Below are 17,462 nucleotides of genomic sequence, written 5' to 3' on the forward strand. Positions count from 1 at the left end.
GTTGATGACCCATCTAGCCTTATGACTTGGGTCTGACAGAACCCCAGTCATAATAGGCATTCTGGCTGCATGATCACTTGATGTCCTATGGGTAAGCAAGCACTTTGTTTCAATTAGGACTCAGTAGCACAGCAGGAGCTTTTTTATTTATTTTTAACTTTCTTTTGAAAGGTGTATAATACTCTTTCAGAAGACATGGCCTTGCTCAAGCAAATTAGGGGTCTATGTGTGACTTCCTGTCGAGGCTTGTCCTAAACAGCATGTGGCATCTTTTCCCATTACTGACACCTCTCATACAATAGGGTATCTTGTGGACCAAGCAGCAGGGACATTTGTACCACAGTCTGGACCTACTGCCCGCATAGTCTTTTCTTTTTTTGGCTTTTCAGGGCCGCACCTGTGGCATATGGAGGTTCCCAGGCTAGGGGTCAAATTGGAGCTGCAGCCGCCAGCCTGTGCCATAGCCACAGCAACTCAGGATCCAAGCTGCATCTGCGACCTACACCACGGATCCTTAACCCACTGAGTGAGGCTAGGGATCAAATCCGCCACCTCGTGGTTCCTAGTCATATTTGTTTCTGCTGTGCCATGGACCTACCACATAGTCTTTGCTGCTCTAGGCCTCACTATCTTTTGTGTCACCCAATATATGAGTCAGAACAGTATTCCCAAATGGAGAATACACTATCTGGAGACCTCACTGTGCTCCCTCTTAGTGGTGACAAGTGTGTGGTGTAAAATTTCTCCTTTGGAGGGAATGTCCTAGCATTGTCCAAACCACTGAATCTCTAAAAATTTCTCTGGAGTTCCCGTTGTGGAGCAGTGGTTAACGAATCCGACTAGGAACCATGAAGTTGTGGGTTCGATCCCTGCCCTTGCTCAGTGGGTTAATGATCCAGCGTTGCCGTGAGCTGTGGTGTAGGTCGCAGACGCGGCTTGGATCCCGCGTTGCTGTGGCTGTGGCGTAGGCTGGCAGCTACAGCTCCAATTAGACCTCTAGCCTGGGAACCTCCATATGCCGTGGGAGCGGCCCAAGAAATGGCATAAAGACAAAAATAAATAAAATTTTCTCTGAGTGTTAGAGGCATGAATATGTGACATGACAAAGAATGGAAAGAAAAGACTGGCGCCATAGAGTGGCTGTAGAAGGTCAGTCTATACAGAGTCTTGTGACCCTCATGACCCTTGAGGCAAAACGAATGAGAACAACATCAAAGAATGGCATCTTGAAAACAAGATTGCTGAAGCATTGATGTTGCTGATGGAAAACCATCAGCTCTGACATTCTCAGGACTGGAGCCTTGGGGGATTTTTGGGAGAGGCCATAGATGGCTTGAAGCAAACAACAAATGACAGCCTGGGAGGGCTAAAGCATTTATGATTACTTCATGTGCTGAGGAATGGCTGTCCTAGCATATCTTGCTTCCAATCTGTTTGAAGAGAAATACCGATGTATCCCCTGCATGTACAAGGAAGTAGAAAATAGTAAATAAAAACCATGAGTCGGCTCAGAGGGTTGCTATTGCGTCTGGAAGGCGGTAGCCCCCTGATCCCCACTGTATTTCTGTGTCTCTTTCTTCTTCTTTCTGCGGCACCATTGACTTTGGGACCTGGGTTGACGAGCAGGCTTCATCAAGTGGCGCCCAAACAGGGACCTGAAGCGGCTTAGAGTCTGCGAGACTATTGAAAAGGTGCGAGCAGATGCGGGGAATTCCTGCTGAAAAGGCGACGGACGGGGAAAGTACCTGGAGGTGAGTACACCCCCGTGGATTTTTTAATCAGGGTAACAATGGGGCAATCTCCTTCTAAACATGCAGATTATATTATTTTACTGAAAACTTTATTACGTAGCTCGGGTGTGAAAGTGAAAGATGAAAACTTTAGAGAATTATTTGATGCGATTCCTAAACATTGCTACTGGTTGGATCCTGAAAAGGAGACCCTGAGCGTAGAGAAAGGGAAAGAGGTGATGCCCTGTTTGTGCCGTGCTTATCATTGTGGAGAGTCCATTCCTCTGAGTGTTTGGTCCTTATGTAACTTAATACAGACTATGGTAGCCCCTTTACAATCTGAAAATTCTGATTCTTCTGATTCTGAGAAAGAAGATTTTCAAGAGCATTCAGCAGTAAATGAGGATCAAGATGACAGTATTAAATCTCATATTTATGAAAATATTGATAAAGGAAGTAAAGAAGGTCAATTTGCTGAATACTAAACATAAACCTTATGGTACTCACGCCTTCCCTGCTCCGCCAGCATCATTTTCTCCTGTTTCACAGCCCCCTACTCCGTGGCCAGAGCCTCGTAATTTAAAAACAGAAACTCCACCAATTGATCCTAATGTCCCTTGGGACCATGGAACATTTTTGACCTCTGTTACTATACCTAACAAGAATCCTCATTTGTCTAGCTTTCAAAAAGCTATTTTACAAGCAAGAAGGGAAGGAGACCTTGATGCATTGGTGCTTCCTGTACAGGCACAGAGAATACCCCCAATCCTCAATTTCCTCAGGGTGGCATTCAATATGATTATGAGCCATTGTCTTTTAAGACTATAAAAGAAATTAAACAAGCCTATGCGCAACATGGATGTAATTCTCCCTATACCGTTGCACTTCTACAAGCATTGGCCCCGTCCGAACGTATAATTTCTTATGATTGGGAAATGATTGCCTGGACCTGTTTAACTACTTCAGAATTTTTACAGTTTAAGACTTGGTGGCAAGACGAAGCTACACAAATAGTTGGGCGCAACGCCACGGCCAATCCACCTGTTAATATCATTACGGAACAATTAATGGGGACTGGGGAATATACAGGAATTCAGAATCAATTACAATTTGATGATAACATAATTGTTCAGGTTCGTTATGTGTGTCAGTGGGCTTGGGAGAAGGTTAGTCCACCTGGACAAACCACCCCTTCAGCTGTTAACATTAGGCAATCCCATGGGGAGCCATATACTGACTTTATAGCTAGATTAACAGACAAACTTCAAAAAACTGTAGCCAATCCAGATCTGAGGGAGCTATTAATGAAAATGTTGGCTTTTGACAATGCTATCTTGGAATGTCAGAAGGTATTGCAGCCCCTTAAAGCAGAAGGAAAACCTTTAGAAGAATATATTAAAGCTTGTCATGGAGTTCCCGTCATGGCGCAGTGGTTAACGAATCCGACTAGGAACCATGAGGTTGCGGGTTCGGTCCCTGCCCTTGCTCAGTGGGTTAAGGATCTGGCGTTGCCGTGAGCTGTGGTGTAGGTTGCAGACGCGGCTCGGATCCTGCGTTGCTGTGGCTCTGGCGTAGGCCAGTGGCTACAGCTCCGATTCAACCCATAGCCTGGGAATCTCCATATGCCGCGGGAGCAGCCCAAGAAATAGCAACAACAACAAAAGAAAGACAAAAAAAGCTTGTCATGATATTGGCTCAGAACCGTATAAAATGCAATTGCTTGCCAAGCTATAGCAGGAATACAAAGTAAAAATAATTCCAATACTAAATGTTTTAATTGCGGAAAGAAGGGACATTTACAATTTACAAATTGTAAACAATCTCCTCGCTCTAATAATTATAGGCCTTCTGTGAAACCGGTTATAAATAGTAATAAGGATAATTCTTGATCTCCCGGATTATGTCCCTGTTGTTAAAAAGGTAATCATTGGGCTAATCAATGTCGTTCTAAATTTCATAAGGATGGTTCCCAGCGGTTGGGAAACTGGAAGAGGGGTCCTGCTCAAGGCCCCCAAAACAATATGAGCCAAAATCAAACTTGGAACGCTGTTCCTTTTGTGTACCCTCAGAGCAGCCCGAACTCCAATCAAACACCAGCCAATCCCCTCTTCTCACAATATCCCACTTATTGCCCACAACAACAGGTGGCATGGCCCTAGATATTTCTGTTATTGACAATATACTTCTAATGCCTTCTATGGGCATTTATAAGATACCCACAGGAATAAAGGGACCTATATACCCCCGAGGTAGTGTTGGATTACTCCTGGGACAAAGTAGTTTAACTATAAGGGAGTTGAGGTACTATTGGGAATAATAGATGAAGATGATCACGGTAAAATTTTATTAATGATAAAAATGAATATACCTTATCAAATTAATAAAGGAGATAGTGGAATTCCCATTGTGGCGCAGTGGTTAACAAATCTGACTAGGAACCATGAGGTTGCGGGTTCGATCCCTGGCCTTGCTCAGTGGGTTAATGATCCGGCGTTGCTGTGAGCTGTGGTGTAGGTTACAGACACGGCTCGGATCCCAAGTTGCTGTGGCTCTGGCGTAGGCTGGTGGCTACGGCTCCAATTAGACCCCTAGCCTGGGAATCTCCATATGCAGCGGGAGCAGCCCTAGAAAAGGCAAAAAGACAAAAAAAAAGAAAATTAAAATTAAAAAAATAATAAAGGAGATCATATTGCTCAATTATTACTCTTACCTTACATTAAGACTCAACAATCTCCCATTCAAAGACAAGGAGTTTTGGGGAGTACAGGAAAACAAGTTTTTTGGCAAACTTTCGTGTCTGATTAAAGTCCAGTCCTTTCTCTTACTATAAATGGATGAAGATTTGAAGGCCTAATAGATACTGGTGCTGATGTTTCAGTTATATCCACTAAACATTGGCCGTCTAACTGGAGTACCGAGTCGGTACCCATTATATTAACTGGAGTAGGGACCATGCAAAACATATGCAATGTCCTACATATGCAATGTGTAGGACTGGATGGACAGATAGGGACCTTACAGCCTTTGATTGCTGACATCCCAATAAATTTGTGGGGAAGAGATTTGCTAATGCAATGGGGAGCTTATGTGACTATCCCAACTCTGTCTCAACAAGCCAAAAATATTATGGCCAACATGGGTTATGATCCTTTACAAAAGAGATCGGTTTTTTCATAGGGGCCATTGTTAAGACTACAGCATTGCAGCTTAAATGGAAAACTGATGAGCCTATTTGGACCAAACGGTGGCCCCTCTCTAAAGTTAAATTGTTAGCTCTTCAGGAATTAGTCAAAGAACAGCATGAACTTGGACATACAGAAGAAACAAGTAGCCCTTGGAATTCTCCGGTTTTTGTTATTAAAAAGAAAAATGGTGTTGTGGGTTCAATCCCTGGCTTTGCTCAGTGGGTAAAGATCCGGCATTGCCATGAGCTGTGGTGTAGGTTGCAGACGTGGTCATTGCTGTGGTGGAGGCTGGTGGCTACAGCTCTGATTAGACCCCTAGCCTGGGAACCTTCATATTTCCCAGGAACGGCCCTAGAAAAGGCAAAAAGACAAAAAAAAAGAAAGAAAGAAAAATGGTAAATGGCAGATGTTGACAGACCTCAGAAAAATAAATGCTATTATGGAACCTATGGGTGCATTACAACCTGGATTGCCATCACCTGCCACGATTCCTGAATCATGGCCTATTATTATTATGGATTTAAAAGATTGTTTCTATACTGTTCCATTACATCCTGATGATATTACATGATTTGCCTTTACAATTCCTTCTATTAATAATAAAGAACCTGTCAAGAGATGTGTTTGGAAAGTTTTGCCCCAAGGAATGATGAATAGTCCTACATTGTGTCAATTTTGTTGCAAGGCTTTTACACAATATTTGAAAACAATTTCCTGAGGCTTATATTGTTCATTATATGGACGATATTTTATTGGTGCACCCTGACAAAGAAATATTGCATAAAGTTTTTTTGAGGACAGAAGAGGAATTAATATCATATGGGCTTAAGACAGCACCACATAAACTTCAATGTGATGTTCCTTATACTTACTTGGGTTATCTAATGGAAAGAGAAATTATAAACCACAAAAAATTCAGATACGAATAGAACACTTAAAAACCTTAAATGATTTTCAAAAATCATTAGGAGATATTAATTGGTTGCATCCTTCACTTGATATACCTAACTATCAATTGACGCATTTATTTCAACTTTGAATGGGGATCCTGATTTAAACAGCCCTAGAGAATTAACTGAACTAGCTAAGGAACAACTATAACTTGTTAATGAGGCCTTTCAAGGAAGACACATTGTTTGAATTACTCCAGAAAAAACAGTTTCTTTAATAATATTACCGATGAAAAATTCTACTGCCGTCTTGTGGTAAGATAGGGTCCATTAGAATGTTAATATCTAACCCATACACCTAAGAAAACCATAACCACTTATCTTATGCTTGTTTCTCAAATAATATCTAAAGGAAGAACTCGTTGTAAACAAATTTCAGGATATGACCCTTCAGAAATTATAGTTCCTTTGAACAGCCAAATACAACAACTTTTTGTAGAAAGTATGGATTGGCAGGAGTTCCCGTTGTGGCTCAGTGGTTAATGAATCCGACTAGGAACCATGAGGTTGCCAGTTCAGTCCCTGGCCTCGCTCAGTGGGTTAACGATCCGGCGTTGCCGTGAGCTGTGGTGTAATTTGCAGACGCGGCTCGGATCCTGCGTTGCTGTGGCTCTGGCGTAGGCCGGCAGAAACAGCTCCGATTCGACCCCTAGCCTGGGAACCTCCATATGCCGCTGGAGCGGCCCTAGAAAAGGCAAAAAGACAAAAAAGAAAAGAAAAGAAAGAAAGTATGGATTGGCAGATTGCCTTAGCTGAGTATGTTGGTAAATTACATCCACATTATCCTAAAAATCCAATAATATAATTTTTTAGTAAACATGAATGGATAATACCTGTTAATACAAAGCAAAGCCCTATTGCTAATGCCCCAATTTACTTTACTGATGCCAATAAAGAGTTCAAAGCAGGATATACGGGACCTACTACGAAGATACAGGTCTCATCATATCAGTCAGTACAGTAGGCTGAGTTGGACGCTATTATTAATGTTCTACAGGATGTGAATTCACCCCTTAATATTATTTCTGATTCATTATATGCTGTAAGAGTAACAAGGAATATTGAGACCATGTCATTACCTGAAAACACTCTTAAACCCATTTTTGTTTTGTTTAACATATTACAACAAATTATTCAACATAGAAATTTTCCCCTTTATATTTCACATGTACAGTCCCATTCCCTGTTGCCAGGTCCTACTATGCAAGGAAATGCACAGATTGATAAATTAATTAGGTGCTCTTCTCCATATGAATATCACCAACTAACTCATATCAATACTAAGGGACTGATGCAAAAATTTGATATTTCTCGCCAGCAAGCTAGAGACGTTGTTGCTGCCTGTCCTGAATGGACTCTAACACACCCTGTTACCCATGTTGACACTCTTAATCCATGAGGAATCCAATCAAATGATATTTGGCAGATGGATGTTAATGCATGTTCCCCCATTTGGTAGAATGGGATGTGTACATGTATCAGTAGATACTTACTCAAATGTTAGTTTTGCCTCCTCCCATACAGGAGAAGCAGTTAAAGATGTCAAAGCACATTTATTGCAGGCCTTTTCCGGTATGGGTACTCCATCAACTATAAAAACAGATAATGGTCCTGCATATACTAGTTTGGCTTTAAATAAATTCTTTCAGGACTGGAATATTCAGCATGTCACTGCGATACCTTATAATCCTCAGGGTCAAGCCATTATAGAAAGAGCTCATAAAATGCTAAAAAAATATTATTTTTAAACAAAAAGGGGAATATAGGCCTTATGCCCAGGGAAATTCTAGCACAAGCATTATTCACCTTAAATTTTTTGGATATAAGAGGATTTAATGATAAACCACCTATAATGCATCATTTTGAGTCACAAGACAGTGGGTTAGATATAATCCTTCTGCTGATATTGATGATTACACCCCTGTATTTTAGAGAAATGAAAAGGGAGAATGGCTTGAGGGATACAGAGTAAAAAAGAGATGAGGTTTTGCTCTTATCCTTACAGAGAATGGACAACTTCACTGGGTTACCAGAAGAAATATCGAAGAATGGAAAGAAAAGAGATTGGATGAGTCTAGGAGTTCCCGTCGTGGCGCAGTCGTTAACGAATCCGACTAGAAACCATGAGGTTGCGGTTTCGATCCCTGGCCTTGCTCATTGGGTTAGGGATCTGGAGTTGCCGTGACCTGTGATGTAGGTTGCAGACGTGGCTTGATCCCGTGTTGCTGTGGCTCTGGTATAGACCGGTGGCTAGAGCTCTGATTAGACCCCTAGCCTGGGAACTCCATATGCTGCAGGAGCGGCCCCAGAAAAGGTAAAAAGACAAAAAAAAGAAAAGAAAAAAGAAAGAAATTGGATGAGTCTAGATCCAGTCAGGGAGCCTCCAGTACATGCCTTGAAATAAATGTCAGTTTATTCGTCACAAGAGAAAAAGTCAATACCATTGCCTCAAACGAGTAATAGTAAAACACCAACATGGGGGCAAATAAAAAAGCTCACTATAGAAGGGGAAAAACTGGTGAGAGATCATCATTACCCTTTAAATGCAGCTACGTTATTTGTGGCTATAATGGCAGATTTACAGCAGGTGGTAATTTTGTTGGGAGATAAGTGAATAGTTTACAAAAACAAATAAGACTTAAATGTGAATGGAATATTACTTCATTTTGTGTGACTCCTCACCAGTATAACAAATCATCCTTTAATTGGGATAAAGTAAAACAACATTTATTAAATCAAGGGAACTTGTCAATTGATATTAATAATATACGAAATGAGATTATGGAAACTTTCTTTCAGAAGTTACATTTACTTCAAGGATCTAACGTTCTGGAGGCTGTGGCTGATGGTTTATCACAACTAAATCCCATTCCTCACTTAAAGACCACTGGCGGTACTATGGGGCTTTATGTTCATATTCATATGTCTGTTTTTTTTGTTTCTATACAGTCTGGAGACGAATTACAACAGAAATCAATGGACGACAACAGCAATTAGCCACTATAGCACTTGCCAATATGATTAATAAATAAGAATCATAAAAATTTTAAAAAGGGGGAGACGTTGGAGGTATGAATATGCAACATGACAAAGAATGGAAAGAAAAGACTGGCGCCATAGAGTGGCTGTAGAAGGTCAGTCTATACAGAGTCTTGTGACTCTCATGACCCTTGAGGTAACATCAAAGAATGGCATTTTGAAAACAAGATTGCTGAAGCATTGATGTTGCTGATGGAAAACCATCAGCTCTGACATTCTCAGGACTGGAGCCTTGGGGGATTTTTGGGAGAGGCCATAGATGGCTTGAAGCAAACAACAAATGACGGCCTGGGAGGGCTAAAGCATTTATGATTACTTCATGTGCTGAGGAATGGCTGTCCTAGCATATCTTGCTTCCAATCTGTTTGAAGAGAAATACCGATGTATCCCCTGCATGTACAAGGAAGTAGAAAATAGTAAATAAAAACCATGAGTCGGCTCAGAGGGTTGCTATTGCGTCTGGAAGGCGGTAGCCCCCTGATCCCCACTGTATTTCTGTGTCTCTTTCTTCTTCTTTCTGCGGCACCATTGACTTTGGGACCTGGGTTGACAAGCAGGCTGCGTCACCTGAGTATTTGTAGGGTTTTTATGCCACCATTTGAAGAATGTTGATCCTGTCAAGGACCCCAGTGGTCTTGCTATTTCTTGCTCATCCTGTGCGCTTACCACGATGTCATCATAGAGTATTGTGATCGTCTATGGAATGCCCAGATGGTTCAGGTCTCTTCAGATTATGAGAGAAGTGGGAGAGTTTACGTGTTCCAGGAGCAAGACTATAAATGTATTTTATTGCTCATCTCATTAGTGAAAGTAAACTTTGATCGTCCTTTCTTACAGAGATGGAGAATATATTGCTCAGATTGTCACCTACAGTGTACCTGAGACTGTTAAATCTGCTCCAGTAAAGATACCACATTTGCCACAGCAGATAAGATTGAAATTACTTGTTGATCGAGATTACCATAATCCAATTGCCATGAGCTGTGGTGTAGGTTGCAGATGTGGCTTAGATCCTACGTTGCTGTGGCTGTGGCTGTGGCGTAGGTTGGTAGTTACACCTCCAATTCAACACCTAGCCTGGGAATTTCCATATGCCAAGGGAGGTGTGGCCTTAAAAAGCAAAAAAGAGAGAGATTACTATAACCCATTATCATCTCCAGGAACTGTTTTAGCAGAGGCCAAACTGGTGAATTAAATGGCATTATGATGGGGACCACCATTCCGGCATCCAGGTCTACAAGAGGGGCACTAATGTGAATTTATTCAATTAAAGTGACTTAATGTAGTAATTTCTGCTGTATAGCAAGGTGATCCAGATATATGTGATATATACTACACAGCACATTCTTTTTATATTCTTTTCCATTTGGTTTATCATAGGATACTGAGTGTAGTTCCCTGTGCTATACAGTAAGACCTTCTTGTTTATTCTAAATGTAAGTTTGCATCTACTAACAGCAAATTCCCAGTCCATCCCACTCCATTCCTCCCTCGTCAGCCACAAGTCTGTTCTCTATGACTTTGAGTCTGTGTCTGTTTTGTAGATAAGTTCATTCGTGCCATATTTTGGATTCCACATGTAAGTGATAGCATATGGGATTTGTCTTTCTCTTTCTGACTTGACTTAGTGTGGTAATCTCTGGTTACATCCATGTTGCTGCAAATAGCATTATTTCGTTCTATTTTATGGCTGAATGGTATTCCATTATATCTATGTACCACATATTCTTTTTTTTTTTCTCTTTTAGAGCCGAACCTGTGGCATATGGAGGTTCCTAGGCTAGGGATCGAATTGAAACTACAGCTTCCGGCCTACGCCACAGCAACAGCAACACCACATCGGAACCAAGTCTGCGACCTACACCACAGCTCACTGCAATGCTGGATCCTTAACCCACTGAGCAAGGCCAGGTATCGAACCCGCAACCTCGTGGTTCCTAGTCAGATTCGTTTCTACTTCGCCACAACAGGAACTCCAACCACATATTCTTAATCCATTTATCTGTTAATGGACATTTAAATTGTTTCCATGTGTTGCCTATTGTGAATAGTGCTGCTATGAACACAGGGATGCATGTTGTCTTTTTTTTTTTTTTTGCTACTCAATGAATTTATTACATTTATAGTTGTATAATGATCATCACAATCATCACAACCCAATTTTATGGCATTTCCATACCAAACCCCAGCACATTCCCCTAACCCCAACCTGTCTCCTTTGGAAACCATAAGTTTTTCAAAATCTGCAAGGAAGTTCAGTGTGTCCTTTTTTCAGACTCCACATGTAAGTGATAGCATTTGATGTTGGTGTCTCATCAGCTGACTGACTAAACTTAGCATGATAATTTCTAGGTCCATCCATGTTGCTGTAATTGCCGTTATTTCTTTCCTTTTAATGGCTGAGTAATATTCCATTGTGTATATGTACCACATCTTCTTGACCCACTGCTCTGTCGATGGACATTTCATATCTTGGCTATTGCAAATAGTACTGCAATGAACATTGGAGTACATGTGTCTTTTCAAGTCATGGTTTTCTCTGGATAGATGCCCTGGAGGGGGATTGCTGGATCAAATAGTAGTTCTCTTTTTAGTTTTCTGAGGCATCTCCATACTGTTTTCCACAGTGATTGCACCAGTTCACATTCCCACCAACAGTGTAATAGGGTTCCCTTTTTTCCACACCCTCTCCAGCACTTACTGTTTGTAAACTTTTTGATGCTGGCCATTCTGGCTGGTGTAAGGCAGTACCTCATAGTGGTTTTGATTTGCATTTCTCTAATAATGAGTGATGTTGAACATCTTTTCATGTGTTTTTTGGCCATCTGTATGTCTTCTTTGGAGAATTGTCTGTTTAGCTCTTCTGTCCATTTTTGGATGGGGTTGTTTGTTTTTTTGGTATGGAGCTGCAGAAGTTGTTTATAAATTCTGGAGATTAATCCCTTGTCAGTTGATTCATTTGCAAAGATTTTCTCCCATTCTGTGGGTTGTCTTTGTGTTTTGTTTAGGGTTTCCTTTGCTGTACAGAAACTTCTAAGTTTAATTCAGTCCCATTTGTTGATTTTTGTTTTTACTGTCATTAAGAGGTGGATCTGAGAAGATGTTGCTGTTGTTTATGTTGGAGGGAGAGTGTTTGGCCTATGTTTTCCTCTAAGAGTTCTATAGTGTCTGGTCTTATATCTAGATCTTTAATCCATTTGGAGTTTATTTTTGTGTATGGTGTTAAGGAGTGTTTTAATTTAATTCTTTTCCATGTGGCTGTCCAGTTTTCCCAGCACACTTATTGAACAAGCTGTCTTTTCTCCATTGTATATTCTTGCTTCCTTTGTCATAGATTAGTTGGCTGTAGGTGTGTGTGTTGAATTCTGGGCTTTCTGTCCTGTTCCACTGATCTCTATGTTTGTCTTTGTGCCAGTACCATATGGTTTTGATGACTGTTGCTTTGTAGTATAGTCTGAAGTCAGGGAGCCTGATTCCTCTAGCTCCATTTTTCTTTTTCAGGATGTCTTTGGCTATTCTGGGTCTTTTTGTGCTTCCAAACAAACAAATTTTAAAATATTTTGTTTGAGTTTTGTGAAAAATATCCTTGGTAATTTGATAGGGATTGCTTTGCCTCTGTAGATTGCCTTGGGTAGTATAGTCATTTTGATAATATTGACTCTTCCAATCCAAGAGCATGATATGTCTTTCCATTTGTTTGTGTCCTCTTTGATTTCCTTCATCAATGTCTTATAGTTTTCAGAGTACAGGTCTTTTGTCACTTTGAGTCATGTTATCTTTCTGAATTACAATTCTGTCCAGATATATGCCCAGGAGTGGGATTGTTGGATCATATGGTAATTCTGTTTTTAGTGTTCTGAGGAATCTCCGTACCATTCTTCACAGTGGCTGTACCAATTTACATTCCCACCCGCAGTAAAGGATGGTTCCCTTTTCTCCACACTCTCTCTAGCATTTGTTTTTTGTAGAGCTTTTTTTTTTTTTTTTTTGGGTCAGTTTGTTCTTTTAGGGCCATACCCACAGCATATGGACGTTCACAGGCTAGAAGTCTAATCAGAGCTGTGGCTACACCACAGCTTATGGCAATGCCAGATCCTTAACCCACTGAGCGAGGCCAGGGATCAAACCTGCATCCTCATAGATACTAGTCATATTCGTTTCCACTGAGCCATGATAGGAACTCTGGTTTGTTGATTTTTTTTCCTATTATTTTAAAATTTCTTTATTTCCTCTCTGATCTTTTATTATTCTCATCTTTCTGCTAACTAGGTTTTGTATGTTCTTTTTCCAATTATTTGAGATTTTTTTTTTTTTTTGAGGAAGGTATCACTATGAACTTCCCTCTAAGAACTGCTTTTGCTGCATCCCATGGATTTTGTATCCTTTTTTTTTTTTTTTTTTTTTTTTGTCTATAGGGCCTCACCTGTGGCATATGGAGGTTCCCAGGCTAGGGGTCAAATCGGAGCTGTTTCTGCCGGCCTACGCCAGAGCCACAGCAATGCCAATCCGAGCCACATCTGCAACCTACACCACAGCTCACAACAATGCTGGATCTTCAACCCACTGAGCGAGGCCAGGGATCAAATCTGAAACCTCATGGTTCCTAGTTGGATTCGTTTCCACTGCTCCACAGCAGGAACTCCCCTGTTTTGTTATTTGTCTCAATGTATTTTTTACTTATTCATTAATACATTTTATTGAAAATAAATGAATTATTTCCATGATTCATTATGAAGAAAGAAAAAGATTGAACCTGCAGCCTATTTCCTGGACTGGGGTCAAATTGGAGCTACAGCTTCAGGCCTCCACCACAGCCAAGGCAACACATGATCCAAGCTGCATCTGTAACCTACACCATATCTTGCAGCAATGCCGGATCCTTAACCCACTGGTAAGGCCAGGGATCAAACCCGCATCCTCACAGAGATGAAATCAGGTTCCGCTAAACCACAATGGAAAACTCCTCAAGGTATTTTTTTAATTTCCTCCTTGATTCTATCACTGACCCATTGGTTTTTTAGTAGCATGTTGTTTAGTCTGCATGTAATCAATTTTTTTCTCATTTCTTTTCCTATGTTCAGTTTCTAGTTTCATGTCATTGTGGGTGGAAAAGATACTTGATATAATTTCTATACTCTTAAATGTCTTGAGGCTTGTTTTGTGCTCTGGTTTTGTGATCAGTCCTAGAGAATGTTCCATGTGCACTTGAATGTGTATTCTGGTTTTTTTTTTTTTTTCTTTTGATGTAATGTCAATTAAGCATAACAATTTTATCATTTAGGATCCTGTTAGCTTCTTGATTTTCTGTTTGATGTGGGTGGGGTGTTAAAAGTCTCCTACTATTGTATTCCTATCAATTTTTCCTTTATGTCTGTTAGTGTTTGTTTTATGTATTTGGATGCTCCTATATTAGGTGCATATATGTTGATGAGTGTGAAATTCTCTTGTATTGATCTTTTTATCATTATATAGTGTCCTTTATCTTTCTTTATGGCCTTGGTTTTAAAATTTAGTCTGGTGTGAGTATTGCGACCCCTGCTTTCTTCTAATTTCTACTTGCATGAAATGTCTTTTTCCATCTCCTCACTTTTGACGTATTGTTATTTTTGGCCGCGTGCATGTTATGAAGAAGTTCCTAGGCCAGGGGTCAAACCTGTGCAACAGCAGTGACAACACCAGGTCCTTAACCTACTGAGCCACCAGGGCACTCCTGTAGGCTCTTGTGTTTTTTATCTAATCTGCCATCTGTCTTTTGATTGTAGCATTTAGGCCAATGACATTTAAGGTAATTATTGATAGATATCTATTGCCATTTTAAACCTTGTTTTCCAGTTAATTCTGTGTTTATTTTTTTTCTTTTTGTGGTTTGATGATTTCCTTTTATTTTTATGCTTGTGTTTTCTTCTTTTTAGCTTTAGAGGCTCTGTTGTATGTTTTTGCTTTGTGGTTACCTTGTTTTTCAAGTATGTTAACCCCTTCCTATGTCTTGCCTTAGACTAATAGTCTTTTTTTTTTTTTGGTCAAAAACATTTTTTTTAAAAAAAGAATTTATGTTTTCTTGCTCTCCTTCATCACATTTTATGATTTTGGCATCCTCTTACACCTTCATATTTATCCTTTTGCTGTTTATTTTGGTTATTGTTTTCACAAAAAAATTTTATGATTTTTGTTTTCTCTACTATAGTTGGTTTATAGTGTTCTGTCAGTTTTCTACTGTACAGCAAAGTGACCTGATCATATATATATATATTTAGAGAATGTGTGTGTATATATATATGTTTAAACATTCTATATAAATATATAAACATTTAGAGAATGTGTGTGTGTGTATATATATATCTTCTCTAAAATATTTTTAAAAGTGGGTACTGGCTTATTTAAGTGAATTACTTTCTAATTGTGATTTTTCCCTTTCCTATATAGATTCTTGCTTCTTTTCTGCTTAGAGAAGACCTTTCAATATTTTTTTTAGGATGTTTTAAATTGCTGTATTCTTTCCATTTTGGCTTGTCTGAGAAATTCTCTCTCCTATTCTAAATAATAATCTTGCTGGGTAGAATATTCTAGGGTGCATATTTTACCCTTTTAGGATTCTGAATATATCTTGCCACTCTCTTCTGACCTATAATCCTTCTGTAGAAAAATTGGCTGATATAGCCTTATTGGGGGTTCCCTTGTCATTAACTCTTTTTCTCTTGCTACCTTTAGAATCCTCTTTTGTCATTTTAATTATGTCTTGGTGTAGGTCTGTTTGGGTTCATCTTGTTTGGGACCCTCTGTTTCCTTGTTTAGTTTTGGGATGTTTTCAGCCATAATTTCTTCAAATACATTTTTGATCCCCTTTTCTCCTTCCCCTTCTGAAATCCCTAAAATGCATAGATTGATGCACTTTATCCCATTTCTCATTGCCTTTTTTAAAAAAATTTGGCTTTCTGCTATTTTGATTGGGTGATTTCCATTATTCCATCTTCCGGATCATTTATTCATTCTTCCTCCTTATTCATTCTGCTACTCATTGCCTTTAGCTCAGCTTTTATCTTGGCAAATGAGTTTTCTAATTTTGTCTCCACCTAGTTTCTACAGTTCCTTTTTACAGTACTCTGCACTACTGTCAGTAACCTTTCTTAATTCCTTCAGTGTCTTCATTATCTCCTTTTTGAAATTGGTATCCATTAAACTGAAGAGGTTTCATTGTTCTTTTGGGGGAATTCTTGGTCTTTTAACTGGGAGTGCTTCCTCTGCTTCTTCATTTTTACTTGTATTTCTCTTACTCCTATCAGTTTAGGAGAAACAATTGTCTACTGTTGTCTTGGAGGGATATTTATATATAGAAGCATCCCTGTGTAGCTTGTGTGGATTTAATATTTTGGTGCAAGGGATGTTTTTAGTATAGATGCCTGCTGCCTTTCCTCACTGTGTGTTGGATTTTATCCCCTTGCTATAAGGGGTGTGCAGATACAGCAGCTGGAGCCCATGATGGCAGCAGAGGTGGCTCACACCTGCTCTTGGAACTCATGTAGGCAGTGTTCTGTTGCCTGAGAGTGTGGGCAGGGAAAAAGCTGTAATGGTGGGTCCCTCCTCACCCTTCACATACCCTCCCAACAATGGTGCCTGTCCTGTAAAGTGAGCCTGGCTTTCTCCATGTGCACCCTCAGTTGTGGTCACACCACACTTTAGTCCCCTTCAGGTTGTTTCCACACAGCCAGCCTCAGTCCTCTCCCTGGGTCTAGATCTCCGAAGCCATAACTTCAACATCCAGCCCCTGCCCACACCAGTGGATGCATGTCTCAGGCTGGGGCGTGCAGGGCAGTGGTACTGCTTATCTGTGCAGGTCTTGTTCCATTCTGCTGCCACAAACTGTGCTCTCCTCTGAGGCACCAGAGCTCCCCCTCTGTCCCAGCTGATCTCTCTGCTGTGAGGGGGACTTCCCAGAGTGCAGGAACCTTTCCTCTTCCACAGCTACCTCCCAGGGGCCCAGGTCCCTTCCCTGATCCCTTTCTCTTTTTTCTTTTGTCCCACCTGGTTACATGGAGATTTTCTTGACCTTTTGAAAGTCTGTGATCTTCTGCCAGTGTTGAGTAGATACTTTGTGACAATCATTCCACATTAGATGTATTTTTGGTATATTTGTGGGAGAAGGTGAGCTTTATGTCCTACTACTCCACCTTGGTAGTGTCCCTTGATCTTTCTTATTATGTTGGCCTGAGATGGTGGAGGCAGTTTCAGGAACTTCATATTGGCCTTTCTCACTATGATAGCTCTTAACCTATCACGGTTAATGTAGCTCTACCAACTATCAAATATGTCCATTTCAACTGTCCAGTTAAGGACAGGTGAAAGGACCACTAGGTGGATCTGTGAACCCAATAGACTTGCTAAGAGCCAGATCTAGACCTGGAATACATACACTGCCACTCTAACAGGGAGCTTTGGTTTCTATGTCAAATAGGACTCTGTATCCAACAACCTTGAAATGGTTGGATGTTCTTCTTTCTCTATATGTGTATAATGCAGATAAATGGTTATAAGTTCCTACCTGATAGGACTGAGGGAATTAT

This window comes from Sus scrofa, chromosome 4 (genome assembly GCF_000003025.6).
Source record: "Sus scrofa isolate TJ Tabasco breed Duroc chromosome 4, Sscrofa11.1, whole genome shotgun sequence".
Classification (NCBI taxonomy): Eukaryota; Metazoa; Chordata; class Mammalia; order Artiodactyla; family Suidae; genus Sus; species Sus scrofa.